The sequence below is a fragment of the Anser brachyrhynchus genome, assembly GCF_964034855.1.
Source record: "Anser brachyrhynchus genome assembly, chromosome: 4".
In the NCBI taxonomy this organism is placed as follows: Eukaryota; Metazoa; Chordata; class Aves; order Anseriformes; family Anatidae; genus Anser; species Anser brachyrhynchus.
The window spans coordinates 25044381-25064241 of record NC_137698.1 but is presented as its reverse complement, the minus strand read 5'-3'; the positions used below and the strand labels follow the sequence as shown (position 1 = coordinate 25064241).

The 19861-nt window shown below is 33.3% G+C and overlaps 1 protein-coding gene and 1 long non-coding RNA gene across 8 annotated transcripts in view; one reads left to right on the top strand and one right to left on the bottom strand.

Annotated features, from left to right (window-relative positions):
• Nucleotides 1-19861, top strand: part of LOC308194489 (uncharacterized protein) — a 251907-nt gene that overhangs the window by 165038 nt on the left and 67008 nt on the right. Inside the window, exon 1 of one of the 7 annotated variants that reach the window (XR_013950578.1) lies at nt 1084-4062. The exons of the other annotated variants lie outside the window; for them this stretch is intronic. The gene's annotated coding sequence lies outside the window, so the exon portion shown is untranslated. Of the gene's footprint in view, nt 1-1083; nt 4063-19861 lie in introns of those variants that run through there. 7 annotated transcript variants of the gene reach the window in all.
• LOC308194498 lies at nt 10706-15449 on the bottom strand. Its single transcript, XR_013950611.1, has 3 exons — nt 15312-15449; nt 13038-13142; nt 10706-11320 (listed from the first exon to the last, which is right to left on the bottom strand). It is a non-coding gene; the product is annotated as an uncharacterized lncRNA (long non-coding RNA).

The following is a 19861-nucleotide window of genomic DNA, read 5'->3' as shown; positions in this document are numbered from 1 at the left end:
CCAGACTCTTTCACTCTTTTTCTTGCATGACTGTTTATTACTGAAAGTTATAGCATGTATTTGCATGAAGACATGCACATATGTCAGATGTTTGACAGATTTGTGGCCATTTAGTGATTGGCTGAACATTCACAGAGCTAAAATGTGTTTTCACATGAAATGCATACAAAAGCAAACTCTTTATTGAACAACTTGCCAAGATAATAGATTTCTCCAGTTCTTAAACCAGAGGCCTAAGAAAGAATTTGTAGAAAAGAATTATTGAATCCACTCTATTGATGGATGGTTTTTTTGTTTGTTGTTGCTGTTTTGTTGTTGTTTTTGTTTTTCCTCATATTCAGATGCACTCACACAAGACATTTGCTTCAGCATGTTGGATGATCCATAGTTTCAACTGAAACTATGTCTCAACTTGTTCAGCAAATCTATATTGTATATTCACATCTTTCCTGCAGAGTTATGGAGGCACTTGAAGTGTTTTGAAGCCCACGGGAGCATAGTCAATTGCCAAATGAATAACTTCTTCTTGTGAATCAGAATAGAAATAATTCTCTTTAGTCATGGGATCATGTGCTTTTTCTGCTGTTTCTGGCTGCTTGTCATGATCTCTTAACATGTTTTCACAAATGGGTGATGTATATTCAGTTTGTTAATAAGCCACTTGCAGAAACCCAGGCAGTTCACTCAAAAAAAAATAAAATAATAATAATAAAAAAGAATAATTTTGTCACTTTGACCTCTATACACTTTCCACCCTTCATCTCAAAACAGATGTACTAGGTAGTAGAAGGTTCAGAAAAGTGGTGCAGCAGGAATGAACAAAATGCTTTGGAACCACCTTCATACAGAAAACAACTTTCATATTTCAGTCTTAAGAATTAGATGAGGGGAAAATAAAGTAAAGGTCAAGGAAACAAAAACTGGTCTGGAGAATGATGGATAGGAAAAACTATTATCTCTTCTGCTCAAAATAAATATCTCAAGGAATCAAAATAGGTAGTAGAAGACAGGTTCAAAAGTAATAAAGTCATTTTTCATGCAACGGATCACAACTGTGAAATTTCTTGTTCATGTTTATTGCAGATAGGAATTTTGCATGAGCTTCACTTGGAGGCTGAATAATTACTCTGAAAATGCACTCACTGACCATGCTAAGCACGTACAAATCATGTCAATCAGAAAGACGAAGAATGAAGAGTATGAAGAGTATGAATGAAGAATGAAGAGACGAAGAGTATGTTTATCCCATTCTTTATCCTAAACATCTATTTTTTTTTGATGTTATAAGAGCAAACATACTGAGCTAAATAGAATTTTTGTTCAATTTATGGCACCTTTTGTTGTCTTGTAGTCTGTTTTTTTTCTTAAACATGGGCAAAGAGGAATTCAATTTTCTTGACAAAGAAGAAAATAGGCTTAAAGCCTGTTAAAAGTTATAATACAAAAATGAAGGAAAGGATGGGTCAGGACAAGAAGATAATGTCATATCATGTAAAACATCAGTGTGATGCCTCATGTTCACAAAATTATTTTTTATTATTAGCACTTTTAAAATCTAAACAAAAAAGACGATTATTTTCATTGTGATTTTGTGGAATATATTTTTATGGATTATTTTAAAAGCAATCTCTGATTCTTGTTTCTTCAAATAAATATTTTTGAGATAAGGAGGGAAAAAAAATAATAAGGAAAATAAAAAAAAAATAGCTTCTCACAAACAAGCAGGGTTGGTTCAGCCAGAGTTGTATTTGTTAATGATTTTAATAGACTGCTTTATTCTGGAAACTTTGACACTGATTACAGTAGGAGACAGCACAGGGCTATTAGAAATATTTATTGCTCTTTAAAACACTGACTATTATCCTTGAAACAACTAATGATATTCAAACTGCTTAGCAGTGCCTTTGAGCTACCGAAATTCCTCTGCCAATGTCCCTACACTTTTTCACAGCACTTCTCCTGCCTAACAGGGTGTTCAAATTATTGGGCTGGCAGGCATACTTGTTGTATTCTTGTGATGGACAGTATTACATTGACAATCAGTAGCAAGTCTCAGAGAAACGGACTGTAGAGCTGGACTGGTGTGATGGGCTACAAGGCCAATTACAAACTTTGGAAAATATTATGGTGGGGCTGTGGATGAAGTAGGATGTGAAACTGGGAAAAAACAATGGATGGGCAAAGAAAGCACTGGGTGAAGAAAAGGGGACTTGAGGGAGTTAAATTGACAGGTGTAAGTGCTGAATACAGGATACAAAGAAATGGGGAGAAAAAAAGGTACAGAAGGATGAGGAAGTGCAGGATATTTCTCGTTTAGTAGTCTCTGTATGTACTGAATTAGGCTAAACCTTACTTAGGTTACGTAGAACTTAGATAAGAAAGATGACTAAGTAATTTTGCTTGTTGCAGACATAAGAAAAATTTGTTTGGTCCCCCTACAATATGATTAGAACTGAAGATATCTGTGTGAAGATTCAGCTTCAAATACCAGCATAAGAGTGGAAATTACTTTGAGTGTATTGTTTGTGTGGCAACAGTTAACTAGATGAATATCTAATTGTGCTCCTTAGATTATAATGGTGATTGTTATCAGACATGGAAAACATTAAAAATTCATAGATAATTAAGGAAATCATTAAATTCTTTGTTAGGAAAGCAGCATTCACAGTCTAATACCCTGGTATCTTTATAGGCAAGGAAAACTTGCTTTTATGCATGGAGTACCTTCTGAGAGAATTGTTTGGCTTTTCAGCATGCAGTTTCATTTTGTGTTATTAAACCATCCAGTACATCCCAGCTGCTGAGCACAACAGATTTCTTGGGGTTAATAAAGTATGAAATGAATAATTATTTTCATAACAGGATAAGCCGGAAGAGTTAGTGTAACATAGGAGATGAATTATTTTTGCAAAGACTGACTCCTGAAACTGAGAAAGTAGTCTCTTCCAGTCTACTCTTTTGCTTTCATTATGGAACATTTTCTAATGCATGATTCTGTTGGAATCTGTATTTCACCAGACTTACCTTCATCACAAAGCCTTTGAAATACGAGTCAGAATAGCTGCATAAATTATCTACTTCTGTAAAATAAGTCTGTGTGACATACTGAAGATGTGGTATGCCAAACTTGGTATTTATGCAACTATTATGTAGCCTTCATAGTGTAAATTAGTAGCAATTATTGCAGTCACTTTGTCTTGTAATGGTATAGACAAATTTAAGTACATCAGCCAACCCATTGAAATATTCAGAACTCAAGTTCTGAATCACCCAGGTTAGCTGTTAAGGTGATGCTTGCTGAGAGAAATCACTTCATAAATCACCTCCTGGGAAGTTTCCGTGGAACTGTAATTTCCTACAATGGTGTCTGTTAGCAATTTTATTACTGATGAATTTGCTGTGCATCTTTGGGTGGCTAACTTGCACTTCCTTTCAGCTGCCTGCCAGAATAAAATAGTTTCAAGCAACTGTAAATGGAATTCTGAGAAATGAACTTCATCTGATGGTTTTTGCAAGATATGTGAAAACATGTGATCTCATCTAACATGATTTTCCTCTTCTACTTTTCTCTTTAAACAAACAAACAACTTTTATTATGCATTTTTTGAAGTGTTGTGTATTTAATTGTCTGATCCATCACAACTTGAAGATGTCTGATAAGAAGAAAATGCTTGAACACTGAAAAGAATCATGCTTAGGTGAGGGCATAAAATAAAGAAATTATAAGGTTTTGGAACTTTGGTGGCATCATTTTAATGATGATTATGCATCTCAAAGCTATCTGCATGTATTGGAAAGAAAAAACAGTTTGTAATTTATGTGGCATACTGGAAATGGACTCACATTGCATGTAGTGGAAAGTCTCCTTATATGCACAGAACAAAGTGCAAGACTGTAAAGGAGGTCCAGCACACCATTTAGGGCTGTGCACACAGGCACAATATGTGAATACAGCTTTAGTACTGGGTCATTTGCCTTTAAGGGAAACCTGATTTTTACACAGACAGTTCTTTAAACAGGCAATATATCTCTATGTCTATCCATCTGTATTTTATTAAGAAGGTAAGCGGTCTGTATGCATGTGTATAAACCATTTGGAAATTTAAAAAGTGTTTGAATATCAGTACAAACTCATGCAGGCAATTTGAGATATATCCTTATTGATGATCTTTGAGTATTGTTCTGGAAATCAGATACACAAGTTTGTTTACGTTCTTCGACCTAAATGGAATAAATCTCTGTTGTTGCTGCTGTTGTCATTGTTGCTTTGTTGTTGTTGGGTTTTGTTATTTAATTTTATTTCACTAGAATTTTTTCTAAGGAATTTTTGCTTGAGCCCAGAATGGTTTATTCCCAATCCTTTAGCAAAGTGTGACTCTAAATTTCTGAGGGGACTACACTTTCTGGAGAAAATCTGAAGATGATATGCTGTAGTATTAGTTAATTGACTGCTTATCAGCCAAATAACTACTTGAAATTTTAATCTGGACACATATGGAGTTTGTTGTTTTAGGAATAATAAACAATGAAAAGGGCATATTCTAACACAATCTGAGGTACTTATGTGTGGAATTAAATTATTTTCATAATTTTTGTAACTTTTTTTAACCTCTGATTAGCAAAGAAAGAATCTTTTTATTAAATATTTTTTCTAAGCTTAAGATAAGAATTATTGCTGGTCATTTTTATTATTTATTTGGTTTTGTGAAACATCTTACCTGAATGTTGCATCCATGGGAGGGTATACAGCCATGAAATAGACTGGTGTGTGATTATGTTAAATATTTCATAGAATTACAGAATTCTTAGGGGCTTGGACTTATTGTGTCAATTCCTTACTGCTAGCCTATTTGAAACAGAATTGCTAATAGCTTCTTACAGTGTTCCAGAATGAATGTTTAGACTGGTTTAGTTCTGAGATTCATGAGTACAAAATAAAACCTGAAAAAAAGTTTTTATGGACAAAGTGAACTTCTGAAAGTATTGCCAAAATTAAATCAAATAGTTTCCTTCTGGATTTGACTTGTTATATGTTTTTACTAATCAGATTTTGCACAAGAAAGAGTACTAATTTTTATGGCCATGCCTCAAAATCTCTTTAAATGCCATGTAAATCCTTAGTATGCTGTTATATCCAAGTCAATAAATGCAGCTTTGTTTTTTCTCTAGGCAGTGTAATTTGTTTTTCATGAATTACTATCCCTTCCACAAAATCTAATAACTTCTATAACAAACATCCGTCTACTGCGCCATGAAAATAAATAACTTTCCTAAGGTATATTAAAATCCTTGTTTTGACACCATAGTTTGCTAATAAATCATACTAAAACCCTTTGTTTGGATTCTGACATCATCTATAAATATAATATTTAACTGAATAGATTTCATAAGAAATGTATACCTACTTCAGAAAATAATTTTACTTTGTGCAAAAAGTTCAATTGTATATGTCTACACTGTTTACAAAAGATATTCATAAAATGATGCAAGTACATATACCTTGTTATTATGCAATGCTCTGATTTATTTTTATTGTTTTTTGTTTGTTTGTTTGTTTTGGTGTGTGTGTGTGTGAATGTCAAATGTTTTTTTTTTTAAATCTTCATTGAGCTTCCTTGAGTTTGTTTTACTTCTTTGTAAACTTAGCTCAGAATTAGTACATTAACATTTTTTTCAACAGAGCTTAGTGGCTTCAAAGGGAACTGAGTCAGATGGAAACATCCATCTTGATATTGGTTAATGTAAGCTGGTGTTATTTTCAGGTTTCTATATCTGATTTTTGTCATGGTGACATGTAATTATTTAACTGTTCCAACCGTACAGAGGCTAAAATCTTGTGCTTATAAAATTGTCATCATCTTAAGTTCATTCAGCTTACACTTGTTCCCAGGTATTTGTATTCACTTTTTTTTATTATTATTATTTTTTTGCCAAAAGCTGTTTTCCAGACATCTGTAGCTTGTTGGATACAGTCATACACTCGTAGACCTTGACAGTTCTGAAATACACCTTTTCATATTTCTGCAAAGATTCCTATGTGACTTCAACCTCTAAAGTTAAAAAGTTTAAATAATGAGTATTAATTTGAAATACTGTTTGTTTTTTGAAGTAATTTAACCATATTTTTATATATATATATTTATCAATATTGCCATGGACAGTAAAGACAGATTCCTCTTATCTAGTCCCCATATGGAATAGAAGGTTTAAATGGTCAGTTTTGAACTAGTTTTCACATTCCTTTCCTAGGCAATCAAAAAAAGAAACACCTTTGAAAAGTGGTTTGGCTTGAAAATATTTGAAAATAGGCTTGACCTATTCAGGACACTCATTTTAGGATAGAAATGAATCTTCCTATGAAAACTGCTGTTCTCTCCAATTGTAGAGGAAGTCTGGATAATTGCAGACACCCTGCCTTAAGACAGTTAGTGGTGCACAGGGTGATCTGTACAGTTTGAAACAGAGACAACTTTATCTCTACCACATAAAATTAGATAGTGGAGTATAGCTGTTGTATTGCATCCTATAATAAGATGTTGTTAAAAATAAATAGCTATATGAGTCTTTGTGTGATAGAAAGAAAGGAAAGTGTGGCAGGGGCAGAAAGGAAATTGCAGAAGATAAAGAACACTGATTTAGCTGTGTTTATTCTTATCAAAGCGTAATTGCATCTGAATCTAGAGACTCTCTAAACTTTTTCTAAAATAACTGTAAGAGCTCCAGAGAGGAAAAAAGTATTCAAAACTGGTTGATTTTAAAAATATGTTCATTTGAATTTAAAAATTATTTTACGTGACAGTAGAATAATAATAATAATAATAATTTTATTTTTAATAAATAATTATTATTATTATTATTATTATCTCACTGGTTTATGTTGCTGCAGATCAGATTCCATGTACTTTTCCTAAACAATAACCATTTAGTGATCCTAAAAAGCACAGTATTAACATGTTTTTTCTGTCTTGTTAGTTTGTTTGTTTCATTTTATAACAAGTCCTTGACATAATATTTATGACTTGGACACTTTCATGTATTGTTTAAAGAGCACTGACATGTCTTCCTGTTCTACACCCACTCAGATATACAAACTACATCTGACTACAGATGATGTTGAACAACACAGAAATAGGTGAAACTGATTCTTACCTAGATCTATGATTGTTTATAGAACTAGTATTCAAGTTTCATTCTGTGGTTATCTGTCTCATCTATCTATCTATCTATCTATCTATCTATCTATCTATATCTATATCACAGAATCTCAGAATAGCTAAGGTAGGAAGGGACCTCTGGAGACTGCCTACTTGAACGCCTATGTCCAAAACAGTGCGACCTAGTACAGTTTGCTCAGGGCTATCTCTATATAATTTCTCTGTATATCCAAAGTTGGAGACTCCACAAATTCTCCAGGCAATATGTGCCAGTGTTTGACCATCCTTGCAAGAAAAATAAAATAAAATAAAAATCTGATGTTTACATGGAATTTCCTGAGTTTCAGTTTGTGTCCAGTATCTCCCGTTCTATCACTGGGCACCGCTGAGAATAGTCTGGCTACATCTGTTTACCACCCTCTACCATGTATTTATACACACTGATGAGATTCTCACTGAGCATTTCTTCTCTAGACAGAACAATACCAGATCTGTCTCACCTCTTTTGAAAGGCACTTCAGTTGCTTAATCAACTCCATGACTTTTTGTAGGACACACTCCTGTATGTCCACATCATTAGGAAACTAATAAATGCCTCATTGCAATGTTGTTGGTTCAGTTGTTCTCTCTCATGACTATAGCAGAAGTTCCAACTTCAGAGTCTGAAAATTGAGGCAGAGCAAATGGTATCCTATTATGTTGGCACCAGTGTTGTTTTTTTTTTTTTTTTTAGTTTTTATTCAGGATATGTGTCCAGTTTTTTTATATATTTCCTGAAGCTGCATGTTTCCATGTGCAGGGGAAGGCGGGGGGTTTGGGGGGGGATAAAAAAATAACCAAGTAAGGGAAGTGCAAAACTGTGTTTCATTTGTTTGGTGGAGGTTGTTGTTGTTTGCTGGCAAAATTGTGACAGTTGCCTCCACCTATTTCAAATTTCAGAATTCTATTTTTACATAAATGCTTGTGTTCAGCTTTTTATGGGTTATACAATAGCTTCTTGAAATTTTTGTAAAAGTTTTATATAGAATACATTTCAGGGTATCAAAATAGATTTTGATATTATTCTTAGTCTCTTAAATTGAAAAAAAATATTATACTGGTGCTGGCTAATTTGGATGCTTCGAATTTCTGCCCACCTAAGCATGTTAAATTACAGCCTGTTTGATACATCTGGCAGTGTTTGAGAGTTACGTCCAATGTGTTTCATGAAATTCATGAAAGAATTAATGAAAAGCAAGACATCAATGATCTTGTAAATCAGTTCATAAAAGCACTGTTTTGGTTAGTAAACAATTGTTATAGAAATTCATTTTTAAAATTTAAGTTTATTCTGGTATCTGAAAAAAAATAAAAATAATAATCCTTGGCTAGCTTTTCTTGCATAATAGTTTTCTTTAGACTCTTTGGCATTTAGCAATGCTACAATGATACTAGAAGTAACACAATTTGCTCAATAGTGCATGTTGTTATTCTAAATCTTAACAGGTTTGCCCTTGCAGGCAAACTTCCATTTGAAGTTGTGGCCTTCAGTGATCTCAAAATTTGTTTTATGTGACATGTTTTCTGAGAATTTTCATGATTTGGGTTATTTACAGTTTATGTTTACTTACAGTTAGTCTTCACAATTAATATGGACTTAGATATGAGAAAGGAAATTAGTCTAGCACCAGATTCTCATTCCAGAAGTCTTATAAATCACTTGAAAGAGAATAACAATAGTTTTAAATTTTATACTTAATATATTTACTTGGTAGACAATTCTAGATTTCTAATATAAATTAAAAAATAGATGGTTCCCTTACTGTGCATAACAATAATAACAGTACTCCACGATCCAGGAGATGAGCTACACTTTCTCGTCTCACAAAATTTCTGTTGGTTTGGAGGGAAGGGGGCAAAGGAACTAGAACCTGTTTTCAACCTATTTGTTTTATTTCCTGAAAAAGGAGTTGACATTTACCATAAACAGTTCTGCCTTTCAAAGTTAATCTAATACTTGTTATTCAAAGCAGAGAATCAAATCCAAACATCTTCAATCACTTTTTGCAAAACTGATCTGTTACTGAATTATTAATATTACTCATGTAATCATTAAGTGCCTACTGTTATCCGATATTTTATTCACTCGTACTATCATGGTATGCAATAAAATAAGTAGTGCTGGTCTAAAAGATTTGGCAAAATCTAAGCTGAGACTTGTTACTTGGGGGAAAAAAAAATAGTGTTTTGTGTGTTTGTTCTTGTGTTTTCCCTCTCTGACTTCTGATTTCTACAGGCTTCTCTTTTGACTTCTTTCCTGTTTATTTCATGTCCTTTGTTGTTTTTACATATTGCTTAGCATTCTGCATTTATTATTTTAAGAATACCTCAACTTTTATGCCAGTACAATATAATCACAAAAATTCACAGTGCTCTAGAATTTATCCTCATTATGTATTTATTGTACTGGACCTCCTAGTATAGCACACTCTTATGGAGCTACCACAAATCATGCCCTGTTAGCAAGCTACATTTTTTACTGAGACAATAATATTTATTGTAGTAGCTGAGCAGTCCAGTGCATAAAAGCCATGTCCCATGTTTCAGCTCCTTTGTTGTGGAAGATTTCCCTCTTTCATTCCTGTCTCCCACTTAACGTTTCAATCAGCAATCTGATTGCTTGAATATCTAGAACGAATAATCTTGGGGGCTTTCTTGTTTGATTTTTTTGACAGTAGAATGGTCTTGCTACAACTTTTCTACTTCTTGGGGGAAGATGAACACACTCATTTTGGCACTTCTTAGTTACAAAATGTGGATTCTTCTTGCAGGCTACAGCTGAATCAATGCTAAAAAACCTTTGAATACAGCCTTGAGCAATAGTCGCTGGGAAGACAAAGGCTCTGCTGCAGCCCTGATCTCTGCTCCAACAGCAGAGACAGAGTGCCAGCTACATCATTGTCTGCAAAGAAGCTTGAAAAGCCCTCCTAGCATAAATGTCTCAGCTGTGTATCCAACTGTACAGAGCCTGGATTAACCAGGTTGTGCACCACCTGGGATGGCTCTGCAGACAAGGGTATGGCAGATGGCTTTGTATAAGCAAAGCTTCATCTCTGCCTTCAGCACAGCCCTGCCTTTATGATTTCAGTCAGTTGGGTTAGAGTAGGTAAGAAACCTACAATACATGAGCTTTACTAAGCTCTCCTCCTCCAACATCTTCTTCACATTATTGGATATAAAGGTACATGCTAAGGAGGGAGTAGATTTAGAAAGTGCTGAGGGGAAGATGCAATGTTTAGAAATTTATTTATTTATTTTTACAGAAAATTGTGTATATACTTCTGCTATTGTGAACTTCCTAATGAGACTACAGTATTACCTAGATTGTAGCTTTCTTCAGTGCTTCTTTATCATTACTATTTTTTGTTTCTATCTTTGACTCCCCCCCCCCCCCCCCCCCATTATGTCTTTTTTTTTCCCCCCCTTCTGTTTTTATTACCCCTCCTTCCGAGAATCTTCTTTCAATTTCTGGCTCTCCTAACATGATTATCTCCTAACTTTATTAGTTTCATTTTTAGATATAAAAAAATATTTTGTTCTTCTCAGTCCTTTTTTTTCCCCCATCCTCTTAATTCGCATATGAAATTGGAATTATCATGAAGCATGCTGATTCCACATGAAAATCACAATGAAGCTCTGTATCTCTTTGAAAATACCTCTATAACTACCATTGATTTCATGCAAAAACACACAATGACAACAAGTGCTATTTAGTTCTATTTACTGTAGTGTTACTGAATAGTTAATGTTGAGCTTGTAGACAATGATTTAAAATAAAGACTAAAGACTAGAAAACAGAGTAAAGGTATATTGTAATGTGCAAAATGATTCTGAACCTTTTGTACACTCCATTAATACAAGATGTCAAAATATTACAGCTCTCCTCAATGCAGTAGTCAAACAGTATTTAACAAAATAACTGACAATAAAATAACAACAACAATAAAAATTAAGAAAAGCATTTTTAACTCCAAAAAGGCAAAATTCGGTAATTTTAATTTAGTGTCCATGCAGTAGTATAAGGTAAATTAAAGACAATGTGATGGGTATTCATTTATATTTTTAGAGCAGTTGAAGCTGTGAAAAAAAGAGAGCACTGCCACATGCTATCAGCTGAGCAGTATTTCCTGTAAAAAAATAAATAAATGAATAAATTGTTACTGCTGTTCTTATCTATACTTTCAGACCTTTCCACAACATGACACCAGCACAGATGGCAAGGAAATAACACAATAAATCCCACAAAACACAATAAATAGGAAGCTTGTTGCCATTGGACTAGGTGCAAATCACTGATCAGTACAGAATGTTTGTCCTTATGTGCAAATGCCTCAGTCCTCCAGAAAGCTCAGATCTGTGAAACTTATTTATCTATTTGTCTTGAGTCATTTCTAATGCTGGGTGACCACAACTCCTGCTCAACCTTCAGGGAAACAAACCATGCATACCAAATCTCTCCTGATTATTCTGATGTACAAGTACCATAGGCCCAGATCTACAAGTTTTGTTTTTAGATGCTTAATTCATATTGATTTAAGTAGGGCTATGTATCTAAGTGACTTTGACATCAAAAACATTCCCTTCTGCTGTTTATTGCAAACAAAATGGCTTGTCTCTTGAACTTTTAAATGAGATTGTACGCAGTAAAACATGAACTCCTATTTTCTTTTCCATGTTATAGAAGCAGACACAATTCTAAATGTTTCTTTCCTTTTTGAGAACAATCACATTGTATGCCATAATCATGCATTCATTTCCAAAGGTTGAATCCTACTCCTGTTTAAGTTTATGGAAAAAGTCAAATTTATGGCAACATTGAAAATAACAACCAACTCCCAAAAGAGTAAGAATTAAGCTAAGTGCTACTAAATGTTTCCTGACTTTTTTGCTGTATCAGCTAAATTTGTACTGTGAATAAAATTTGTGTAATATGAAGACTTTTAGAACCACATAACAGTGTTCTGTAAAGATTTTGAAACTGTAAGGAAATATGGCTTTTCTTCTATTTTTAAAATATAATTCTGGAAAAAAAAATATTTACAGACTATCCAACATTTTCAAGAATGAGGAAAACATGCAATTTTTTAAATTTTTGTCCAATGCACTTCAAACAATTTTGTTCAGCATTAACCATCTCTCATTATGTTCCAAAACACATTATGACTGACTCAGCCTGCCATAATACATTCTGTTTTAAAGCGTCAGCTCAATCTCAGAAAGAAAATAAACCTCAAAACAGAGATGGATAAAACCAAGAAAGGTACATGGGATGTTTAGCTGAAATATTACTAATCTTTGGGAGAGCAGGAAGCTAAGGTAATTCTAGGTAGAAAACAAAACAGTCTGAGAGAATAACTTTTAGGAAAGGTTAGAGTCAATTTCAAGTTTGAAAGGGAGTCTAAAACCACATAGTTGTCTTTTATACTAAATATTTTTCACAACTCTGATGATTTTTCACTTTGCAGTAATCCCTTTTGCAACAGAGAAGGGAATCCCCAGTTTTCTGATGCTCTAACATTGCAGGTAATGCTGTACTGTATAAAGTCTGGCATATATAACTAATTGCCACATCAGTTTTATATGTGTCCAGAGGTTTTATGATGGTAAAAGTATTTTCTTTTAATTCTGATTCTTTTTCTTGATTAAAAAACAAAAGCAAACTTGTTTTCTATTAATAATATGGGTGTGTTCAAAACATTTATATTTCAAGCACAACAATGGTTGCTTGTTTTCTATTAATAATATGGGTGTGTTCAAAACATTTATATTTCAAGCACAACAATGGTTGAAAGAGTATAAACATTCATGAGCTGGAAAAATTTTGATGTTTTGATGCACACTTACTACATGCTTCATGCCAGGAGAGAAAATTGGACACACTTGGTTGTGATGAATCTCAGCAAGACTTTCACACATGAAATATCAAATGGTAGATGTGTTTTATCTGTGCTAGATGGAAGAAGAATATAAATGAGGTAAAGAGTTACGCATGTAACCTGACGTTTCAGGTAACATTTTTTCAGACTTGTGTTAGTAACATTTAGATTTGTCACTTAGGAGAATTGCACAATGCCTCTAATGTATTGCTAAAGAATGATTTGTGCCAGGGATCTTTGGTTAATTATACTACTTGTAAAAGTATCCCAACTCATGTGTTCTGGAAAAAAAAAAAAGAAAAAAAGTGGGCATTGTAGGACCTCACAACTGAAATATGATTTCTATTTCATGAATGTTGATGATAGCAGTAGCTGTGAATCTCTGATATACAACACTCAAACCTGCTCTTTTTTGACAGAAGCTATATTTTTATTTTCATTTCCAAGCAAGTGAACCACTGCTTCATAGGAAGGTGTACTATGAATTATTTTGTATCTGATTAAAGAAGATACTGCTTATGTCAGGAAATTAAAATAATTACAGTAATTACTCCTGAAAAAAAAATAGAACTACTATAGTGAGAATAGTTACATATTTTTTTCTTTTGGTAATGGTTTAATTTAATTTATGAGATATTAAAATTTTATTCATACTGTTGACATAAAAATTTTAGAATCCACGTAAATCATAATGAAACAAGATGACTAGAGACAGAGGTGAAGAAACTAGATCCTGCCATACGCAAATAACTTCTACTACTTTAACTGATAGCCATAACATTTGGCAAGACTGCAATACCACTTCATCACCTTGTGCTAATATGCTCACTGGCATAAGCAAAACTATTGGTTTTTATTCCAGAGATTACATTCCTAATGTTTTCAGGAAACTTGGTGGTAGAAAGCTGGAAAGCTCCTCCTTAAATAGTCAGATTCTTAGCTCTGTATCTTCTTAAGGAAATATAGCACCTCAGTGAATATGAAATTGTCATTTACAAATTGAATACATCAAAAATATTTCAATAAAATAAGGCAGAATGGGAAAAGGATATTCATGAGTTTAAAAAACTGCAATAAACATGAAAGGGTTCATTATAAAGACATTGTTATCGGTGAGATCTAGCAGGATTTGTTCTTTTTAATATCTTTTGATTCTCTGGAATAATCTCATATTTCAAACATCACCTTGAGCCCTCCATAACGTGGTGAGGCTATTATCAGCTCTTATTGACAGGGAAAATAAATTATTAAAAAAAGAGAGAGACAGAGCTCGTTTCTGTGAAATAAAATTTACTTCAGTGCTACCTTTTATAGGAGACATAATAGGCAAATTCAGTCTATTTGAGATTGTGGAAGGAAGGATGTTCTTGTTAATGGAAGAATGAATCAAGGACTGGGCTGTTTGCTCATAAGATCCAGAATGGAGCTTCTTTTCTCTCAGCTTTTGGTAGAAGTGTTTTGCTCTTTATTGACAGAGGACAAATTTTACACATACATGGGTACAGAAGCATAATATTGGAAAATATATAAGTATTCTTACTGCTTGCAAGACATGAAGTGAAACTGATACATAGTGTCTCAATTTCAGGTAAGGCTTCTTCCTTATTTAGACATTTATCATATAGGAATAATTCATTCTTCAAAAGAGATATTAGATGGGTTTAATTTTTGAGCTAAGGCTATATATGAAAGAAAAAGTTTTGAAAATGATGGTGAGGTCTTATTATTACTGTAAGTCAGGCAGAACTGAGTTTATAGCTTCTCCTTCAAGGGGAAATATTGATCTACAGATATGGGGCCCAAGGAAACCTGGTAGTATTGTGGTTCTACTAATAAAAACAATTGTTGTCTGTTTAACAGCGATAACCTATCATAAACAAAGTTTCAGAGGAAATACTTTATGATTGTATCTGTGAGTATATCTGAGCACAAAATAGTAGAAATCAGCAGAGAACTTTTGAGGGCTGCTTTAGGTGAAAATCTACATAATATTTGTTGTTACAGGTGAATTATTGAAACAAGTACTCATCATGAGGTTGACCAAAAGTATTTATTAGGCAATGATAAAACAGAATTAATGATCAAATAGAGAAGGCAGTCAAGCATTCTATTATGGTTAAACGGTAGTCAAACTCTCTACTGCTTACTACATACCAAATAATTAAGTTAACTTGATGCATACAGAGTGTTATTTAAGCTTGACACATATAAATATTGCATGCATTTAAAAGATGACACTTACCTCACTGCAAACAGCAGACATTGGATACAGGATATCTCAGCCTCACATAGTAGCCTTGAGAGGCATCCCTGCTCAAACGGAGATCATCACAGTATAGCCCACTGCTGTATAGGTGAGCTCAATGGGCCCTAGTGGCTACAAGTAGTTGTAGTGTAAAATTGTTGAGTTGTACTCTAACTTCATCCTTTTACATTCATGTAACATATGCTATTTTTTTTTCTCTTTCTTATTAGCAGTTCCTCAACTACACTGCACTGGAATTCATGTCCTTAAACAAGGCTTAGTCCCTGGTAAGGTGTGACTCTTATGAATTTACAATGCTTGTGTCCAATTAGGCCTGTTTAGTAGCAACACCTGAGCCAGAGTGCTGCCAGCACAAAATAGAGGGAGTGTCTCCATCACAGGTATTGCCCTTGAAGTTACTTGAGCTGTGCAAAGGGATGCAGGGCACCTCCCAGCTGAACTTTCTCAAAAGTAGTTCCCCATTCAGTCTGCGCTATCATAAATCAAATCAACTACTGGAAAAGAAAACGCTTCCCTCCTCTTCTGACTCAAGTCTTTCTTGGTCAAATGAATTGTTTCTGTATCAGTTTTGCAAAGCATATTTAATATCTTATTTGGAGGCTTTGTTGTGCTCAGTTGTACCCTGCTGTTCTTTGTGAGAAGAGGAGAGAGAAGCATCAGATGTTAGCTGCAAGTTCATATGACTTATAAATGAGACTACATTTTAAACTTAGTAGTTTTAAATTCTGGTGTATGTACTCTTAAAATATAAGAGGATTCTGAATGAAACAATCGTATTAGTCTTATCTTGTAATTTCTAATCAAGCAAACCTATTACCTGCAGAAAAAAACTCTCACAGTCAAAGATTCCTGAACCGCATTCTCATCTACTCTGCCATAGATGAAAAAATGCATGGCTGCAGGAAACTTGAGCAAAAAATATTTTTATCATCTTCTCACTACAGTCTATTACCATGCATCTCAAGTCGTACAAGAAACTGACTTTCAAAGTCAATCTCTTTACATTACAATTTCATTTTGATGTAAACTGAATATGGTTGTAATACAGCAGGATCTAAGTGAGTGCACATTTATTGATTCTTTAGGAAAGGTTATATGAATAAAGGCTAGATGAGAAACTGTGAACATACAAAAGTACATCATCACATAAAACAGAGTTCTGTTTTTCTCACCAATCTGGGAAAGTTAAACCAAAGCAAAATGATCCTTTTTTGTGACTCACAACAATTTAAAATTTCAAATATTAGATAGCATTGCTGAATTATCAGTATAATTGCTTTTCTTGTTTATCAGAAATGGTAATGAAAAATTCTCTTGTTCTCGAAGACATCATGTCAGAAACTAAGAAATTAAATTTATGAAATGCTTTCAGAATATCAGCTAAGTATTCACAGACAACTTGGTAGCAACCTGACACAAAATTCATTTAGTTCATTAAAAATTCTTCAATTAATTATAACTAGTTCTGCCTACAAAATTTAGTTGACCAACATGTTTTTATCCAGTCTGTAAAGCTAATCCAAGGAAAATAATTTGTAAGAACTAATTCAGGACATTAAGTTAGGAAACAGTCCCTGGAATTTTTCCTGTACTGTAGCATGAGGTCTCAGCTTGTGCAGGATTGTAATTCTCATCTTCCACATATTCAACCATTATAGTGTTTGTTTAGGCTGTAAAGTGGGAAAGGAAAACCCTGTTGAATTTGGTACTGAAAATGTTTTTCACAGCAGAACTCTTGGTTGATTCAACAATTTTTCCTGAATTTTCAGACAAGGTCTTCTGGTAGGATTTTTCTGACCTTAACTTAAACTCAGCGTAGCAGCAGTAAACAAGAAGAGTTTATTGCAACAAGTTTATATAGGCTTTTCTTTTCCCTTCCTCTGACAAAATAAAAATATGAGAGTATTCACACAATACCTTAAAAAACCAAGGCTTCTCTATTACCATTAGTTTTGCAAAGGGGTTATACTTAGTAACTGAAAAAACTTGTGCCTTTTATTGTTGTTTAACAGCCTTAATTATCTCTGTATAGATTATATTGAGCACATCATTGCTCAACCAATTTGTTTCTAACTATAAATCATAATTTAACACAGAAAAAATGAATTGGAACTTCGTATAAACTTTGTATAAATAACTGATGTTTATTCATTCTGATGAGCATATTTAAACCATAATCAGAAAGATTCAAACCTGAAATCTGCAATAATTTAAATCTACTTACCTTAACGTAGATCTGCTTAGATGCCTGAAGATAGGTATGGATACAAGTCTTTATGCTAGAAGAACAGACAAAATAATCTTGGAACAAGAAGGCTGACTTCATAAGTAAAAATGAAATCTAGTACAGTAAGAATAAAGGCATTATCTTGTATGTAATTTACACCCCCCCCCAAAAAAAAATAAAAAAAATCAGTTCCCAAAGCTGATTAGATTAATTCTAAAGTGTTTAGAGTTCTTCAGATTAGCCCTTGTCAATGATAATCTGAGAGCTTAATATTTAATTCCGTAGTATATATCCAAAAATGAATTGAAATAATATGTTACTCTTCCTCTCTGCTTATCAATAGAGAGAACTTTTGACTAGGAGAAGGAGAAGCAATAGTTTTGCTACTACTTACACTACTAGCTTCTGAATATAAATTACAAGGAAAATGGTGCATCTTCATCAGTTCTCCTGTCATTGTAACATATTGGATAAATGTATCTGGGACGACTTGTACCATTTATTTATTTATTTATTAATTACTTTTTGTAATATAGTTCAAAAATTAACTTATGGTTTCCTGTTCTTAAGATTTTAGAGTTTTGTGATAGTTTAAGCAATATTATCCATTCAGATATATTTATTTTCTTTTAATTAGAAGTCTTTTTAAAATTTATGCTCAAAATATGAGTTATAGATTTTGATAAAAAGTGCATCAAGTTCATGTATTCATCTGTTTATATCAGTGCTATCTCGGATTCATGGAGTGGACAGAAAGATTGGTTACTCTCTGACCCTCTCTGCTACTTACTGTTCGTTCATCATTATTTTTAGATCTACTGTCATTATTCAATATCTTGGAATGTCTTGACCAACAAGGATAAAAAACTCTCAGTAGCGATGAAAAGAGCTCACTTTGAGGAAAAAATATTTTCTTGACAGGACAATATATTTCTTACCACTGAATACACAGATGTTATTGTAACTAGACAAAAAGATGGTATTCACTATAGTCTGGGTCATGACTGTGCTAAGAGTAGTTAAAAATAATAATATTAATGATGTTATCAATATGTAATTATAGTTGTCATTTAATAAAATTGTTATTGATGTAGACATTGTACTTATTTTTTAATGCTATAATCTCTTTTTCAATACTTAGGGTTACAGTAATTAATATATTCCAAAAAGAATAGTAACACAGAAAGTAATCTTCAAATTTGCACAAAAAAAAAAAAAAAGGTCCCTACAGACTTATGAATCAATGTGGCTTTTGATTTTCAGTTTATATGATTACTTGAATTATGCCTCAGTCTGAAGATGTGGACTGATCATGTCAGACCTCTACAGCTGATAAGACACAAGACAAAACTTTTGAAATTTGTTGTAAAGGAAAAAAGTCTGTGGCAGAGAGTGGGTTTAATTTTTCATTGTGTGTCCATAATGGGAAATCTTTCTAACTGATAGACATGAAAAGGAATTTCAAATGTTCTTACATGATCACTTTGAGAGTGTGTAATGCTTGCTGCTGGTAATTCCATTGCTTTTCCTGATACCTGATAGGCATCACTACTGACTCTGGGCTTTATATTTTGATGGATTTGGGAGTTGGAATAAACACCTTAATTATGGAGAGATTTATTTTCTGCATCAAATATTTGTGGTACTTGAGAAAGGAGTATATTAATTCTCAGTAGATGTTTCTTGTTTTTCATATGCAAATAAACCTGAATTAGTTAAACTTAGAGTTATCATCGTGTAGCTTTCTATAATGTCTTGCTAACTACAGGCGGTGCTTAATTCACTGGCTTTTGGCAGTAAATATTTGCATTACTACATGCTGACTTTTGAACTACTACACACAGCTGATTTTGGAAAGTAAAGATCCAAAAGAAAATTGTGATCCACTTTCTACAAGTATTCCATCTAATGAGTTCATTAGCAAAAAAGTTCATCAGATTTGGTTTTGGTCCTTGTGCTATTGTTTAGTTTATAAAGGTAAATTGGAGTCTGTAAAGGCAGGTCTGACTGTTGGAAATATTTTGGCTATGGTCACTTACCCAGCCTAAAAAAGGGAGCACACCATGAATGGTTGAATATACACTCATTCATTGCTGATGAGATTGTGAATAACTTATAACAATTTAAGGAGGAAAAAAAAAAAAGTGCTCACTGCATACAGAAGATTTGTTACTTTCAAATTGAGATAAAGAATGTTACTTAAGAGACAAACTCAATAAAATTGTATCCTGGTTACAGACAATTTGCTGTAAATGAAGCTTGAAAAATCCATATTATATAATTTCTTTATTATCCCAGA